The sequence below is a fragment of the Nannospalax galili genome, unplaced genomic scaffold (genome assembly GCF_000622305.1).
Source record: "Nannospalax galili isolate Female #2095 unplaced genomic scaffold, S.galili_v1.0 scaffold1181, whole genome shotgun sequence".
Taxonomy (NCBI): Eukaryota; Metazoa; Chordata; class Mammalia; order Rodentia; family Spalacidae; genus Nannospalax; species Nannospalax galili.
Window position 1 is genome coordinate 2436659 of NW_008345687.1, and position 18860 is coordinate 2455518.

Below are 18860 nucleotides of genomic sequence, written 5' to 3' on the forward strand. Positions count from 1 at the left end.
TCTCTCTCTCTCTCTCTCTCTCTCTCTCTCTCTCTCTCTCTCTCTCTCTCTCTCTCTCTCTCTCTCTCTCCTGCCCTGGTCTGGAGTTTCCTGAACTGTTGCCAGTAGCTGTGTGTGTGTGAAACCCTGAATTCTGCTCTGAATAAAACTATAGTAGATTCCACTAATTAATTAAATTGTACTTCATAGACTTGGAGTCAGGTCTCTTGAATACAAGATGCAAATTTATGCAACATATGCAAATCACTCATGTTCTCAAATTCCATGAACAAAATCTGGTAGCCTTGAGATAAAAAAGTCCCTGCCAAGCATCATCTCTCCTAATTATTGTTTAATTTCCCCCCTTTAGCATAGAACTAACACTTTCAGTCTTGGCAGAAACTAGAAAAAACACAGCTAAAGCTGGTTACTAAACAGGAAGTTCCTTAAGGGCAAAGACCCTGTAATTATTTATTTTATGTCCTTCAGAAGTACCTAATGAACTACTGAACACACATAGTCTTGCACAGGGTATACCACCAGGCTTGGCTACTACATCACTGAATATTCAGATAAACAGAAGTTGAAAGCTCTTCAGGTGTTTGCAAAGCACAATGTTGAAGACCAGAATCAGGGAAAAATGATCTTCGCTATTGAACACATGTGGCTATTTCATTCTTATTTTTAAGTTAATTCAAATTAAATAACGTATTTAAAAATCACTTCTTGGTCAGACAAATCATGTTTCAGATGTCTAATATCTATACATGGCTAGCAACATCTTTATTAGGTGGTACAGATACAGAATGTTTCCATTTTTATGGGACACCTATGGTTAGCATTGATCTAGATTCTTGATCCTCAAGATCTAGTTCTTAGACCATACTGCTCATACTAGAAATGTAGAGTTTCAATCCTACTCCAGATCCTCTGAATGAAGAGCTCAAGAATGTCTCTCCTCATTCCTCATTCAATGCATATCACTGTGAGAGGTGTTGCCTAGACCTAGACTAGAAATCAGTAGTTCTCAAATGTCAACATCCATCCAGATCCTTTAGAGTACTTTTTCTCTTCTTTCCTCTTTTTCCTAACTTCCTTCCTTCTTTCCTTCCTTCCTTCCTTCCTTCCTTCCTTCCTTCCTTCCTTCCTTCCTTCCTTCCTTCCTTCCTTCCTTCCTATTAAAATTTTCTTTTAACAGAGTCTCAGAGATCCCAGGCTGGCCTTGAACTCATTATGTAGCCAAAGATGACCTTGACTTTCTGATCCACCTGACTCTACCTCCCAAGTGCTGGGATTACAAATATGCACTACCATGCCCAGTTTTATGTGGTGCTGAGGATTGAACCTAGGGCTTCTTGTATATTAGGCTCCTGCTAACCACAAGCCCAGCTCTAGAGTTCTTGTTCAACTCAGATTGCTGCACCCCAGTATGAGAGTTTCTGAGTCAGTAGCTGTATTGGTTTTCTGGGGTGGCCTTAACACTTTACCTCCTTCCAATTTTGGAGGCTAAAAGTCTTCCATCAATGTATCAGCACGTTCATGCTCCCTCTCAAACATAGGAAGAATGCTTCCTTGCCTCTTTGTAGCTTCTAGTGGGTGGCTGATGATATCTGGTGTTCCTGGGTTTGCATCTCCATAGCTCTGATATGCCTTCATCTCTCCTGCAGTTCTTTCCTTAGGCTTCTGTCTCTTCTTCCATTAAGGACATCAAGCCTTTTGGATTAAGGGTCCATTATTTTCCACCTTATTTCTGACCTCAGCTTAGCTAAACCATTTACAAACAGGCTACATTTGAAATTCTGGGGTAACTAAGATTCTGCATGGAAGCACAATTCAGCCAATAACAGGAGGGCCAGGGTGAGACCTGATAATCTGCATTTCTAACAAGTACCCAACTGGTTCTCCATAGACCACACTTTGAAAACTCCAGATAAAACTGGGCAGGTTTGACGCATGGGCCTGCCATCTTAGCTACATCGGAGGTTGAGGCTGAAGCATCGCAAGTTCAATACCTGCTTGGGCCACTCAACAGAGTGAGTTCAAGATTAGCCTGGGGGACTTAGTGAGACACTGTATCAAAATACAAAGTATAAAGACAGCTGGGGATATAGCTCAGTGATAGATCTTGCTTATCATGCACAAAGTCCAATATTCAGCTTACAGTACCATAAAAATCAAACAAAAAACCCATACAACAGTGGAATTTTGTTGGTGGTGGTTCTATTATTATTATTATTATTAGTAGTAGTAGTAGTAGTAGTAGTAGTAGTAGTGTCTCCCAGCTTAGCCAAAGATAACCTTAAATACATGATCTTCCTGCCTCAACCTCCCAGTTGTTGGCATCTACCACCACACACTCAGCTTAAAAACAGACTTATAGGACCTGTTTTAGTGGTGGTGCATGTCTTTAACCTCAGCACTTGGTGGGCAGAAGCAGGTGGGTCTCTGTGAGATGGAGACCAGCTTGGTCTACATAATGAGTTCCAAGCCAGCTGGGGCTACAGGGAAATACTGTCTCAAAAAACAAAAACAAAACAAAACAACAACAAAACAGGCTTATAAAAATGTAAAAGTTGGATTTTCCTATAGAGGTAATTTTCCAATTTCTCAATTGTGCATAATTTCTTTTGGATATGTATGCATGTATGTATGTATGTATGTATGTATGTATGTATGTATAATGTTTTTGAGATGGGATCTCACTATCTTGCTCAGGCTGGATTCAAACTCCTGGGTTCAAGCACTTCTATTGACTCAGCCTTCTCAGCAGCCAAGACTATAGGCCTATACCACCAAGCTCAGCCAGAAATCCATTTAGAAGCAAACAGTCTGTTCATGAACACTCCCAAAGACAAGAGTTCTCATCACTAGAGCATCCCTCCTTGTGGTATAGCTGTGAAAATGCACTCCTTCGAAGTTTCTGACTATCTGATGTATCCAGATAACTGATGGCAGCCAAGTGTCTCTGTATTAAACTTCACTTCCTCTGTGTGGCAGGGTCTCTGAATCCTCCAGGTTCTGCTTTCCTCTCCAGGGCATTCTTGTTGAGGTTTTGGGAGGTGATAACCTTGTCATTCCCTAGTTGTAGAGCAGCTGGAAACAGAACCAGAAATCCAACAGCTGAAGGTCCAAAGGTCAGATTTATTTCCAGTAAATACAGATTGAAGAGTCCAATTGGGACCTTGACAGCAATGGGCCTTCCTCTTGGCCCTACCTAATAGAATATACATGATGCGGTCAAGTATAAAGAAGCAAGACAACTGACTCTACCATGTAAAAAACTTAAGGGTCTCAATTTTATCTGCTTCCTCAAAGGAAATCTGCCCAGTGTCTCACACCCACCCAGGAAACGGGGCCTTTCTTCTCTCAGAGTGGCCTACTTAGCCACTCTGTTTTCCTACCTTCAGACAGAACCTTCTACTCTTCCATGTTGCCCAAACACCTCAGGAAGCCAAGGCTGTCCTTAACTCAAACCAGACATGGCTTCAGAATTTAGTCTTCAGGCCCCACTTTATTTTATAGACTGCCCTTGTAGCAGACCTGGTAATGTGAACTAGCCTAAGCAGCCTGGGGTCGACGCTTGTTAAAAGGTTGAACCAAAGTTAATCTTGCTATCTAGCTCAGGCTAGCCTTTAACTCCTAATTGTCCTTCATCCTCCCAACTGTTGGGGTTACAGTCATGTGCCATGGAGAGATTTTCTAATGAGGAAGGCTGATGTCCCTTGAGCTGACCGAAGTCGTCTTATAGCCAAACAGGGAACCAGACTGGGAAAGAAGTCCACTGAGAGGGGGGATGAACACAAAGAGAAGAGAAATGGATTTCTGGCCTTAGTTAGAACATATTTGTCCTAACTTTGCATTTTTTCCTTATTGATTTTCCTATTGTTTTTGTTAGCTATTCTAGCATCTGTCAATTCCACATAAAATAATTCTTACAAGGAAACCACTCAAATACTGTTCCTACAGGTTAGGACAAATTGTGAGATGAATCCTGAAGAAACTGGACTCAGTCCCTAATCAGATACAAGTGAGACCTTGCATTAAAAAAATTTTTTTAAATTAATTCCATTAGCTTTTAGAATTACTCTTTTTATTTTATTTTATTTTATTTTATTTTTGTTCTGTTTTTTTTATTTGTTGTTGCTGTTTGAGACAGGGTCTCCTTGTTGCCCCAGCTGGCTTGGAACTTGCTAAGTAGATCAGGCTGGCCTCCATCTCACAGAGATCTGCCTCACTCTGCCTCTGCCTCCTGAGTGCTGGGACTAAGGTGTATGCCTCCATTGGGCCCTCACTTAAAATTTTAATATTTTGGTTGTTTGAGACAGTATTATTATGTAGCCTACACTGGCCTTGAATTCACAGCAGTCTTTCTGCCTGAGCCTCCTCAGTGCTGCTGTTACATATGCGCACCACCAAGTAACTAGACGCTGTCCACCATTAACTCCAGGACCCAGTGCAGGACCTGCCATGGAATGCATGCTTAACAGTTAACAACGGTTTGTTGAGCAAATGCAGCCAGACACTGCGTCGATATTTCTAGTAGATGAATGATGATTGTCTCTAGATATCTAAAGTCCGGGTGATTGAAGCCCCAGGAATATTTTTATATGCATTGTTGCCAAAGCTGCTTTCTCTTCTTTGTATCTGAGCAATTCTGTGGTATATAGAGTTTTTCTTTTTAATTTTTTAACCTATGTGCTGGCTAGTTTTGTCAACCTGGCACAAAGAGATACCTGGGAAGAGGAAACTTCAATTGAGGAATTTTCTTCTATCAGATTGGCCTGTGGGCATTTTCTTGATTGCTAATTCATGTACAAGGGTCCTGCCTACTGTGGGTGGTACTATCTGTAGGCACCTGGACTATATATGTGGGCCTGGGCTGTATAAGAAAGGTAGCTTGTTGGGTGTGGTAGCACATACCTTTAATGGCAGCTCTTAAGAGGCAGAGACAGGCAGATCTCTCTGAGTTCTAGGCCAGCCAGGGCCACATAGTGAGACCTAGCCAAAAAATCAAAAACAAAAACGAAAGTAAACAAACTAAAACCAGAAAGGTCGAAGAGAAGCCAGTGAGCAGTGGTCCCCTGAGGTCTCTGCTTCAAGCTCCTTCCCCGAGTTCTTGCCTTGGCTTCCCTCAAGGATGGACTGTAACCTGTATGCCAAATAAACCCTTTCCTCCCTAAGTTGTTTTGGCCATGGTGTTTATCACAGCAACAGAAAGCAAATCAAGACAACCTAAATGAGGTAATATTTGTTGCTGTTCAGTTCTATCTGGGAGATACCAGCCTAGGCTGTACTGAGTTGAAATTATTTATTATTATTTTTAAATATTTTATTTATTATTTTTATTTTATGTGTATGCACGTGATGCCTGCGTGTAGATAAGTGCGCCCCTGTCGTGCAATGCCCGTGGAAGACAGAAGAGGCTGTTGGATCCCTTGGAGCTAGAGTTATGGACAGTTGTTAGTGGCCATGTAGGTGCTGGGATTCAAACTCTGGTCTTCTGCAAGAACAATCAGTGTTCTAAAGCGCTGAGCCATCTCCCTAGCCCTTATTTTGCTTGTTTTTATTTATTTATTTTGTGTGTGTGTGGTTCTGGGAACTGAACCCAGGGCCATATGCAAGCTAAGCAAGTACTGTACCACTAAGCTACATCCCAACCCTTGCTTTCATTTTTTAAGATAGGATGTGTCCTATTCTCTTTCTTCATTGCTGTGACAAAATACTCTGACCAATACCAACTTGAGGGAGGAAAGGGTTTGTTTAGCTTACATCTCCCAGGTTGCAGTTCATCAGGAAGCCCAAGGTAGGAACTCAGGGCAGGAGCCTGGAGGCAGGAGCTGGAGCACAGGCCATGGAGGAACACTGCTTATTGGCTTGCTCCCCTGGCCCCTGCTCAGCCTGCTTTCTTATGCAACACAGGCCCACCTGCCCCAGGGGTGCCACCACCCACAGTGGGCTGGGCCCTCTCACATCACTCATCAAGAAGATGACCCTCAGACATGGCCACAGGCCAGTCCAATAGAGGCAATTCCCCAGTTGAGGCTCCCTCAACCCAGGTGTGTCAACTTGACACTAAAGCTATCCAGCGCAGGATGCATGCAGCCCATGTGGACCTCATACTTGCTATGTAGCTGAGGATGTCCTTGAACGCTTCCCTCTACCTCTCTACCTCTCCTGCCTCTACCTCTCAAGCACTGAGATGACAGTGGTGTGCCTCTATATCTGGCTTAATTGAAATCCTTTTAAGTTGTGGTTTTATCATTTGCTGTGTCAGTTATCCTTCTCATTTGGTATCAGATGATGATGATGATGATGATGATGATGATGATGTTTGTGTGTGTGTTCCTTCTTTCTTTTTTTCTAGGCATCAATTGGCAAACTGTTGACTATAAGGCAGCAACAAGAGAAGACTCTAGGTTGCATCACTGTTTGCTAGAAGCAAGTCCTGCCTCTCCCTCTGTGCATTTCAAATTTACCCATAAAATAACTTTTACCCTTCCCAAAATGTCAGGATCATAACTTCTGCCAGTCTAATGCACTTCTTACCTCTAAATCTGGGCTTAGTGGCTGGTGAGCCTAGAGGAGGGACTAGAAAGGCAGGACAGGTTCTAGCATTCCTCTCGGCAATTTTTGCTGTGTGAGACACAAACATTCTCTTCTACCAGACATTGAGCTGCCTCTGAGACTGAGGCCAGTATGGCCCCCACTGTGTCTGTGACTGGAGACTGAGCCTAACTGTGTGATGATTAGAATATTAGTGAATATTAGGAGCCAGGTTGTGGGCACAGGAATAAGCCAAAGTGTCCCATCAGTTTTATCAAAAAACAAAGAGGAGGGATTTGTCTCCATCCGGCTAGCACCTGTGTTTATTTACCCATTACATCAGAACTTAGACAGTGAAGAGCAACTTGTCATTAATTGACACTTCCCAAAGCACCATCTTAATCAACACACTAAGTTTGATTGTTCAACAGCTTCAACTCCATCAAAATATGTTATTATTGAGATCTTCAATGTCTTCCAGATAAAGCAGGTCTGTGATATTCCCCTCATACACCAATTTAACAGCCCAAGGGAAGAAGGAAAGGAAATGAGCTTGGCTCATTTCCTCAAAAGTATGACTTATTTTCAACAAATTCATTATAAGATGAAGTTATTATATTCTTTTTTAAATATTTTATTATTTTATGTGTGAGTGCCTGCATTATGTAAGTGCACCTGTGCAATGCCCTTGGAGGTTGGAAGAGGGCATCAAATTCCCCTGAAACTGGAGTTATGGGCAGTAGCCAACTGCCATGTGGGTGCTGAGAATCAAACCCAGGTCCTCTGCAAGAGCAGCCAGTGCCATCTCTACAGCCCCTTAATGTTCTTTTTTAAAAGTTATAAATTAGCCATTGATTAGTAAAATCTATACTGAAAAGAACTGACATTCAGTTTACACATTTGAAGTCTCCATTATTCCCACTCCCTACCCTTTCTGTAAATTCAATTCCCTCCCCATTTGTTTTTTAAAAGGTGTAGTGTGTGTGCATGGGTGTGCATGGGTGTGTGTGTATGTGGTACAGATTACAGAGGAGAGCTTTTCAGGAGTTGGTTCTCTCCTTCCACATAGTCTTTGAGGCAGGATCTCTCTAGTTATTTCTACCATAGCTGTGGGTATGCAAGGTTCCAGGTCATTTTCCTGTCTCTGCCTCCCATTTCCCCATAGGAATGCTAAGGCTGGAATTACAGACCCGAGCTACCATATCAGTATCTTAGTGGGTCCAGGGGGATCAAACTCAGGTTTGTCAGGGGTGCATGGTAGATTCTTTCACCTACTGAACAATCTCAACAGCTCCCTCCCCATTTTCTTTGAAGACATTCCCTTGAGCTCCAATTTTTCTGAGATTGCTTCCCATAGTGGTCTCATAACATACAATTCCCATAGTCCCAAGACTTGAACTCATGAAAACCATCAGGTGAACTTTTAAAGTTGCCCAACTTTAGGCAAAGGAGACCTGGGAAGGGAGGCCTGGGAAAGGGAGAGAGGCCTGGGAAAGGGAGAGAGGCCTGGGAAGGGAGGGAGGACTGAGGAAGGGAGGACTGAGGAAGGGAGGCCTGGGAAAGGAGGCCTGGGAATAGGGAGAGGCCTGGGAAAAGAGGTCTGGGTAGGGAGGGTGGCAATGAGTGCTCTGGTGCTAAAGCAGTGCCCATCAAACAAAGCAGAAGCCTTTACTTGTGTCTTCCCAGGTGGAGACAGTAAAACTCTTTGGTGAAACATTCAGTCTCAGCTGTTATCTGGGTGATCGCCCCTCCTTCCAGAAGCATCTGGGAGGTATTTATGTGACAGGGGAAAGTGAAGTATGACATCTGATTTAGGGAGCCAGTTTGAGCTAATTCTACAGAAAGAAAAAAATGACCAGCTCTATGTCTCACTGTCTGGATGGGAAGTGTCCTTACAGAGGTCCTTACAGAAGGACTGCAGTAGGGTTACTGGTCAGGAGGTGAACCCTGCAGCTCTCCTCCAGGCAGTAACCCCGGGTTCTGCCTCTTCTGAACTGTGGAATTCATTGCTTCCTGCACTGACTCTGAAAAGGGATTGGAGATGCACATGGATCCTGATGCCTTCTTTAAAGTTCAGGCCCAGCATGGTACTCATGACTTCCAGCACACTGATTCAGACTGTTCAGACTCTCTTGTTGATCTGAAGGGGCTGACAGTAGAAGTGAATTTAAGGAGGGAGAAACAGCCAATGATGAAGTTTGGCAATTTGTCAAAGTACCTCTCCTCAGGCCCCATTTTTTCTCTTCTCTGTTGGCCTCACACAGTCAATGGAAGCCTGCAGCCCTCTGGATCCAGGAAGGTTGGAAGCCACGCCCTTCGAGGGCTTGCCCATCTTCCAGAAAGGCATGGTGGGTGCATCCAAATCCAACTCTTCTCAGGGAAAACTTTCTCCTTGGCTAAATCCCCCTTCTCTCTTCCACTTGGACTCACAGAATGAATTTGTTAACAAACTTCAGCTTTTCACAGAAGATAAGCCAGGTTACTCAGATGGCCCAGCTTCAGCCAAGCAAGGAAGGGAGAAAACAATTAAAAACATACAGTAAAATAAATGCTTACCGATATCCAAAACAGCATACGATACAGATCAGCAATCCATCATGCTGTCCAAGTCCACAGAACCCCTGCAACCACGAAGCTCAAGACCTCAAGAAATTACCAGGTTTGAGAATAACGTTATTCTAGATGTTTTTAATGCCTCTGAACTCCAAATCCTCCTGCCTCACTTTCCAAGCACCACAATTACTGGTATTCATTGCCACACTCAACTGTTTTTTAAAATACTTTTAATTGTTATCATATTAAGAGACAGAGTTCTTTTCAGCATCATTTTCAGTCAGAGGAGTCATCATCAGTACAATGAGATCAGTGGCAAGTCTACAAGGCACACATACAGCGGACATGGGGCCCTTAGGCAGTTAGTCAAGGTGCTTCATGCTACCTGCTATGACAGTAGGCCAGAGTCGAATGTCTCAGCAAAACAGTGAATTATTTTCTGTGTGTCTCTTTCTGAATCAATCATCAGCCCAGATGGCTGAAAAGTTTAAACTACAAATGCCATAGTTTGTTTTAATTTGCCTCCCTCCTTTCCCAGGCCTCCCTTCCTCAGTCCTCCCTTCCTTCTCTGGCTTCCCTTCCCAGGTCTTCCACAGTTGGCGTTGAGCCTCAGCAGCTAGAGGGTAGCCTTTCTCCAGGCTGCCTGCTCCTTTATCACTAATTCAGTTGAATTTTCAGCTTCAAGCTGCTGGCTAGTGCTGCTACCTGAAACTCTGAGCACTACACACAACTTTTCTACAGGGACAGCCACTCACAGTCCTCTCCAGGCCTCTGTTCTAGGAATAGCCTGGGAGCATCTTGGCCAGGGCCAAGAGGCCCCTCGACCAGCCCTTCAAGTGTTGCTGGGTCAGTCAGCCTTCTTTGGTGTTTCCGGAAGTCCCTTGAAGTGGGAGCACTAACTACAGAAGAGCAGGAGGTGTGTGAGGAGGAACTACAGGGAGGAGCTGTGGGGAGGCCTGCCTGGTGGCAGCGGCCACACAACCTTGCCTTTGGAGGCTCCTTGCTGCACTGTGCTGCCATGTCCTTCCCTGTCTCTTTCTGCCACCAGCAGCTGCAGAGACCAGGTCATCAGAGGTGGGTCCCTGGGCACGTGACCTGTAGAACGGCCAGTCTCCATCCACCCTGCAGCTGGGAGCACTGCCAGGATGCTCAGGGCCAGAGCCGTGGGCCGGCCTGGATTCAAGTCTCTTCTCGCCCCTTGCCCCTCTGGAAGGGTAGCTGTGTTGCCTGTCAGTCACAGGTGCTAAGGGAGGTCACCACCTCCCACCGCGAGGGGAGGGGAAGGTTCGTGCACTCTGAGGTACACAAGTGTAATACTCTACCAGACGAGCTCTCTCATGTTTGCCAAGGCTAGGAAACCGGGTACTGGGTGACCGAAGACACTAAAATTTGATAGAAAAAAATAAAAATGATTCAAGAGAACTAAGATGCAAGTTGTTGGCTTTGTTTTGTTTTGTTTGTTTTGTTTTGCTTTGTTGAGACAGGGTTTTGTTATAAAGCCCAGGTTGGCCGCCACCCTCCTTCTTCAGCCTATTGCCACCTGGCTAAGAAGTTTTCCACACACACCCCACACCCGCCCTTCTCTTTAGATTCTCCACCAGGGCCAGAGAATGAAAAATAAGATTGCTTGGATAGCCTGGGAGAGTGGAAAACATTATGCATGCTTATAGAGAGTGCCAAAGTGGGCAACAGATTTTATATAGTGGCAGAAAGAAACAGAAATTTATTTGACTTTAATACATTTTAAACCACCGATTTATGAGAGTTTACAGAGAAATAATTCTCAAATGTGCTTTAAGGAAAAAGTATAACTAAGAAAAATACAGGCACTAAAAGGATAATTAAATCTAAGGGAAGAGATAGAATACATATATAGAAGATGCAACCTGTTAGAAACCGAGCTTCCAGGAGGCCAAAGCAAAAAGGGAAATATGATCTATCACAACATTTACATCTTCCCTGAGGAACTCCCCATTACTAATTCTTCATTCTTTTTTTCCCCTTGTTTTTCAAATCTTAAGGCTCATAAGCATGGATATTTATCTTAGAACTCACTATTTAGGGAATTTCATTATGATCCTCAAGTATTTGATGGGATGCCAAGTGCAAAAAGGAAAGAGCTTTGGGTAATTCCAGATCACAGAACTAGAATCAATGAGTGTAAGTTAAGAGGAACAGATTTTGGTTAAAAATAAAGAACTTTCTAACAATTAGAGTTGTCCATAAATGGAATGAGCTGTCTGGCAAAGAAGTGAGCTCCCTGTTACTGGAAGTGATCAAACAAGGCTGGCCGACCATCTGCTTGGGATAAGAAGGCTTTGTGCATAATGAGAGAAATGCAGCGGCATGATACAAGGCTCTTCACATTTCATTTATAACAGTAACAGGAGAGAACACATCCAGCATCAGCAGGTCATCACTGGTGTCTGGGTCACGAATTTGACTCCTCGGTATCTCATAGGGCTTTCTACATTGAACACTTAGTGCTTATAGAATTAAGAAAAATAAAGTTGTTCTTTTTTTTTTTTAAAAAAAAAGAAACAACAAGCCGGGTGTGGTGGCGCATGCCTTTAATCCCAGCACTTGGGAGGCTGAGGCAGGTGCTTCTCTGTGAGTTCAAGGCCAGCCTGGTCTACATAGTGAGTTCCAGGACAGCTGAGGCTACAGGGAGACCCTGTCTCAAAAAAGACCAAAAAAGAAAAAAGAAAAAAAGAAAAGAAACAACAAAAGGAAGCTTTCATCATTAGTCCCTAGTTTTAACCATGTGCTCCCTGAGAATTTTGCAGAGAATTAAACAGGCTCCTGGTTCCCAGGGTCAGTTTCTGTTCTCTTTTTAAAAAATTTTATTTGTTGTTTTTATTTCATGTTTATGAGTGTATTGCCTGCATGTATGTAAGTGCACCTGTGTCATGCAATGCCCACGGAGGTCAGAAGAGGGAGTCAGATCCCTTGGAACTGGAGTAATGGACAGTTGTAGCCACCATGGATTCTAGGATTTGAACCCAGGTCCTCTGCAAGAGCAGTCAGTGCTCTTAACTGCTGAGCCATCTCTCCAGCCCTGCCCAGGGTCATTTTCATCTGAAGTCACTGAAAATGTGTGGAATATAAAATTAATAGTCTGTGCAGTAGGTGCTGGCCACATAGCTCAGTGATTGATGGAGCATATGCTTAACACACTGGCAGTCCTGGTTCAATCCTCAGGAGGTATGACTGCATGCATGTTGTGCGTGTGTGTCCTGTGTGAACACACCTGCACATAGACTGCATAATAAAGAACATAAAAGGTACATACCAGACTTAACTTCCTCCACTTTACGTTTATTCATTTTTAAAAGATTTTATTTATTTTTATTTTATGTGTATGGGTGTTTTGTCTGTGTATAAGTGTACCATGGGTATACCTGGTGCCTTTAGAGGCCAGAAGAGAGTGTCAGATGCCCTGGGACTGGAGTTAAGGACCGGTGTTAGGCACCATGTGGGTGCTGGGAACTGAACCTGGGTCTTCTGCAAGAACAGTATTTTTAACCACCAAGCCCTTTCTCCAGTCCCTTATTTATTTTTCTAAAAAGACATATTTATGTGTATCTGTGCTTGTATATGTGCATGTGTGTGTGGTACCCTCAAAAGGACTGAAGACGGTGTGAGATCCCTGGAGCTGGATGTGGATGCTAGGAACTGAACATCAGTCCTTTGCAGGAGCAGCAATCGCTCTTCACCACAGAGCCATTTCTCTAGCACCAACTTCATTCACTTTACTATGGACTAATAATAATAGCCATGGTCTGGCAAAGTTTTAAAGTGTGCCAGGACCCAGGGTAAGGATTTTAAATGCAGTAGAATCTTCTAAACAGTTCTTTGAAGTGACTCCTACTCTAAAACTAACGCACAGACACTCAATCTCTTGCCAAGTTTCATATAGTTAGAAAGTGATGGAGTGAAAATTCCATATCAGCAGGTCCAATCTCAGGACCTGTGGATATCTCCCTATACCATAGTACTGCCTTTGAGTGGTGCGGGAGGGTCCATCACATTAGCATATGCAAAGTGCCTGGCAGAAAAGTGGGCAGTTGGAAAATTAGTTTTCTCTCTAAACTTTCTCACTGCTACTACTTGGCCCCATGAGGACTGGTGATTATATTCCCCACAGAGTTCTATCAACACGCTGGTGAACGGTGGCGCTGCCCTAGGTGGTTTTATGAGGTCATTATCAATAACACTCATGTCAAACTCAGGGATATTAGAAACTGTCCTCCCGGGCCCCATTCTGGGGCAGATTCTTTAATAGTTCATCAATGATTTACATGGGTAGAACAGAAAATAAGCTGCTAGAGCTGACAGATGAGAGCATGCTGCTAGCAGATGACACCCATCGTCAGCTCGGAAGGCGAGCATCCAGGACAGGATTAGAATTCCAAATGGTCTGGCAAGATGGAGAAGAGGTGGAGGCAGAAAGAATGAACTTCATTAGCAACCAGCACAGAGGACTAGCTTCAGAAGAGGGCATATAGCTGATCACCCCGGGGTAGCAAGGCTGTAACCGCCAATGAGTGATTCTGGCTGGAGAATTCATGGTGGGAGTTGTTCGTAACTGGAAAGAAGACAGAAAGTCAAGCTGAATTCTGGAAATGTACTGACAGAAAGGGCTCTGTTGGAGGAGGGAAGCTATTTTCCCATTATATACTGTGTTTTTCAAAGTTGTATGTGTGGTGTGTGTGTGTGTGTGTGTGTGTGTGTGTGTGTGTGTGTTTTCTTCAGTGTGGTTCTGGGCATCTTAGGAAAGGTACTCAGAAAGCAGAGTCCCTGGGTCAGCACAGTGTAATGTGATAGAGGGGAAGACATTGCCACTCCTTAATCTAAGAAAGTGAGTCCAAGCTGGGTGTGGTGGCTCATATCCCGCTAGTCCCGACACTTGGGAGACTGAGGCAGGAGAGGCAGGAGGTTGCCATGAGTTTGAGATCAGCCTGGACTGCATAGAGACAGAGTGAGTCCAGGCCAACCTGAGCTACAGTGTGAGACTCTGCTAAAGAAAAAAAGATTGCCAACCATCCATTTAGGAATCATTTACTGGGGATCACTTTTGTTCCAGCCTTGGTGCTAGGTGCTTGGGGACAAAAGGAACCAAAATGTGCTTTGGGTCCTGAGCTCAGAGACAAGAGACAATCCCTGGTAAGTTTATAAAGACCAGTTATGCAGAGCAGGGCTGAGATCCCGAAGTTCTGTCTTGTCGTGAGTTCCAGGCACCTCTGTGTCCTTTTCTTTCCCTCCCACTTTCTCCTGTTCTCTTGCATTTTTCCTGTGGGGACTTCAGGTCTGTGCTTGGATCCCACTAGCAAGGCAGGGTAGGTGTGTTCAGCACAGTCCTATCTGGGGCGGTGTCTGCATACCAAGTGCCCCTCCTTTAGCATTTCAAGGGATTTCTGTAAATTTCTCTTACCCTGCAGACACTCTTTAAGATTAGAGGTAATGAACAGGGCTCAGAGAGAGAAGGATGGGCTCCTAGGATGCAGAGATTTTTTTTGTATAATTTTAATGGAATTTTTGTGTAATTCATATGCAACATCTTAGTCCTCTTTATACCCCCTTCCCCACCTGCCCCCTCCAATACCTCCCCGCAACCAGATTTCATGAATTATATCTTTTATATTAAGGCCTATTATGTCAAGTTAGTGTACCCAGATGTCTCTCAGTGAAAGTTCATCTACTGGGGTCTAGTTGGCCTATCTAGAGTTACTCCCTTAAAGACCAGCTCTTCTTCACTCAGCAGTAATCAGCTGCCAATAGTTCTTTGGCTAAGATTGGGGTGTGCTGCCCATTTACCCAGTTCTATGCTGGGTTTTTGTCTGCTTGAGTTTGCATGGGTCTTGCGCATGCTGATACCATCGCTGTGGGTTCATATGACCAGGGTCCCGAGAGCCTGTCAGAGTCTGTTTTTTCCCCCTCTTCTGCAATCGTCCCTCAGCCCTGCGTAAAGTTTAATATAGGAGTCCTGTCTAAGGACCCACACTCTGCAGACTCTTATTCTTTACACTTTAATGATTTATGTCCTTTTGTGATCACTGCTCTCTGTTGTGTGAGGGAGCTTCATTGATGAGAGTTGAGAGATGAGTTAGTGTTCTCTCCACCCCTTGTCCCACTATGTTCTGTGAGACTTAGATGTAGAGGTTCTATTGTACATGTGCTACTTATGGTTGAGCATTTCACACATTTAATTTCTGTGTGTGACCAGTTGTGGAACTCTGTGGTAGTCTCTGTCTGTTGCAAAAGAAGTTTCTTTGATGAGTGGTGACTGGCATACCTGTCTGTAAATATAAGGATCCGTATTTTGCACATAGTAAGAAATTACATTTGTCTAGGGATGTGACAACCTTAGGGTTTCTCTAAGATCTTTGACCTTCTAGCCATGTGTATTTGGCTATGTTTACAGTACCACACAAGAGTTCCCTCTCACTGAGTGGGCTTTAAGTCCAATTAGGTAGCTGCTAATCACCCCCAAGATAAAAGTGCCACTACTGCCCCAATATAGTTTGCTGTGCCAGTCATTGTTGTGGTTATTAGACCTTAAAGCTGGGATTGGACCATTGATTGATGTTTTCCCTTAGCAGCTTGCATGGTGTCCTCCAAAACTATGATAGCTAGCCTTCAGGGGAAGTGGCTTCCAGGTCAGTTCCCGCTCCATTGCTCCAAGTCCTGTGTCTGCAGTATGTCCTGTCTTTAGTATTAGGGTCTTACCTTCAACTTCTGGAAGATAATCAAGGGCTGCGGCAATAGCCTGTGTAATTTTGGGAGTCTCTTGGCCAACAGCTTGAAGGGAAGTTTCTTACATCTGGCACAGTTTCTTGTTTTTTTTTTAAACAGGTAGACAGGATCTTCCTGTAACCCCAGCTAGCCTGGAACTCACTACGTGCTATGTAGACCAGGCTGGCCTTGAATTCACAGAGTTCCACCTGTCTGCCTCCTGAGTCCTGGGATTAAAGGCATGTACCACCACACCCAGCTACTGTTTCTTATTATCTAGCCTTCAGTTATATACATGAACTCATGTAGAGATAGTGTATGTATAATTTTTCAGTAGGGTTTTGAAATAATATTTCCCTCTGGTATTTTTATACCAGCTAAGCATTATTTATCACTCCCCTCTCTTTCTGTCTAAACTTCCTTCCTCCCTTTCCAGTTAAAGTACCCCCATGTTCCCCAGTTCACCCTTGATAATAGCTGTCTCCTATGGTCGCCCCTCTCTTGAGCTTCTTCTTCCTCTTTGCCCCCGTGGTTCTTTGTATAACCCTTCCTCTTCCTCTCCCATTTAAATACCCTCATTTTACCCATTTATCCCCTTTGGGAACCCCTGTTTCCTATGGTTCTTCTTTCTCAGTCTCCTTTCTTCCATTTACTTCCCTGGTTCCTTTCCATTTTCCTGGTTCCTGCAGTTACATCACTATAAACTCACATATAAGGATTTGGTGCTAAGTTCCACAAATGAGGGAGAACATACACCATTTGTTTTTCTGAGTCTGTGTTAGTTCATTTAGCATAAGTTTCTAGATCCATCCATTTACCTGAAAATTTCATCTTTTTTTCAGTGCTGAGTAGAACTCCATTGTGTAAACGTACCACATTTTCATTATCGCCAGTTGAGGGACACAGGTTGGTTCCATCTCTTAGCTATTGTGAAAAGAGCAACAACAAACATGGATGTACAAGTATCTCTGTAGTAGGTTGAAGCCTTTGAGTAAATGCCAAGGAGTGGTATAACTGGGTCATATGGTAGATTCGGTTTTGGTTTTTTAAGAGTTCTCCTTGCTGCTTTTCATAGTGGTTGCACGAGTTTGCAACCCCACCAGCAGTGAATGAGTGTTCCCCTTTCCCCACATCCTCTCCAGAATTTGGTATCATTTGTTCTCTAGGAGAAAAGGAGTGAAAGATCAATTTCTGGTTTGGAGAAAGATAACTTGATTGTGCTAGACAGAATGGGTTACTACAGGACAGACCAGAGACAAGGGTTCGTTCTCTCAGGAGATGGTTGCTAGAAATCTGAAGATTTCTCTTCTCTGGAGAGAAGCAGAAGAGGTAGAATATATGTAGATGTCAGAGATTGTAAAGAAAACTGACAGAGTTTGATACCTACACAAAAACAAGTATAAAAAGAGAGAGAGGCCGGGCATGGTGGCGCACGCCTTTTAATCCCAGCCTTTAATCCCAGCACTCAGGAGGTAAAGGCAGGAGGATCTCTGTGAGTTCAAGGCCAGCCTGGTCTACATAGTGAGTACTAGGACAGCTGGGGCTATAGGGAGACCCTGTCTCAAAAAGACCAAAAAAAAAAAAAAAGGAGAAAATAATTAGAAAAGAACTGGAAGCTTCCAGACTAGGAGCTTGGGAAATAAAAAGATTATCAGCCAAAATGGGGCACTGGAAAAGCAAAGGACGATTGTGGTAGGGAGGCTGCAGGGCAGGTAGTGATGGAATCAAACTAAAGCCCCCCAGGTTAAAGTAGATTTAACCAAATCCCCCAGACTAAAGAAGAATATTCAGAACAAGGAAGTAAGAAGTAAAATAATTCTAACTACTGAAAAAGAGCTGACCTTTTCATGCTCCGGACATCACCAGAGACTTCTCCTCCCACTACTGCCGGTTGCCGCCAGCCCCCTATTGCTGGTTGCTGCCGGCCCCCTCCCACTACTGCCAGTTGCCGCCAGCCCCCTATTGCTGGTTGCTGCCGGCCCCCTCCCACTACTGCCAGTTGCCGCCAGCCCCCTATTGCTGGTTGCTGCCGGCCCCCTCCCACTACTGCCAGTTGCCGCCAGCCCCCTATTGCTGGTTGCTGCCGGCCCCCTCCCACTACTGCCAGTTGCCGCCAGCCCCCTATTGCTGGTTGCTGCCGGCCCCCTCCCACTACTGCCAGTTGCCGCCAGCCCCCTATTGCTGGTTGCTGCCGGCCCCCTCCCACTGCTGCCGGTTGTGGTTTGTGGTTTCTGCCTTTAAAAATCGCCTGTAAGCTGAGCTCGGGGCTGCTGTTCTCTCTCTCTCTCTGAGTGAGGCAGGAGCCTCGTCTGCGCAAACGATTAAATCCTCTTGCTTGTTGCATCTCCTGGTCTGAGGACTGAGTTATTGGGGTGCGGCCTCCCGTGGACGTTGGGTACCCCAGCCTGGGGGTCCTACACAGTCTCTTGAACCATCTATGATAGTTTGAAACTGAAATGTCCATTGCATGTTCTTGTGGTAAAGACTTGGCTGCCAGCAGGTGGGCTTTGGGGACGTGATTACCTCCTGAGGGTTCTGACTTGGTCAATAGACGAATCCTTGGTGGGTTAATACAGGATGGTGTTGTTAGCAGTGGAATACTAGTAGGTTGGGTCTAGTTGGAAGAAGTCATTGGGGGTATGCCCTTTACAGATAAACCTTGTCCCCAGACTCTTCCTAGCTTTCTGTTTCTGCTTCTCGGTTGCCGTGAGGTAAACAGCTTTTCTCTGCCATATGTTCTACTGTGATATTTTTCCTCATTATAGGCCCAGAAACAACAGAAACAGCCTCTCTGAAACCTTGGAAACCATGTGCCCAAATAAATCTTTCTTCCTGCTGGGCTAGCACTTGAGAAGTAGAGGCAGGAAGCTTAGGGGTTCAAGGCCAGCTTGGACTACATAGTGAGTTTGAGGCCAGCTTGAGCTACATAGTGAGTTTGAGGCTAGCTTGGGCTATGAGAGAGCTTGTCTAAAAAACAAACAGCCAGGTGTGGTGGTGCAAGCCTTTAATCCTAGCACTTGGGAGCCAGAGGCAGGTGGATCTCTGTGATT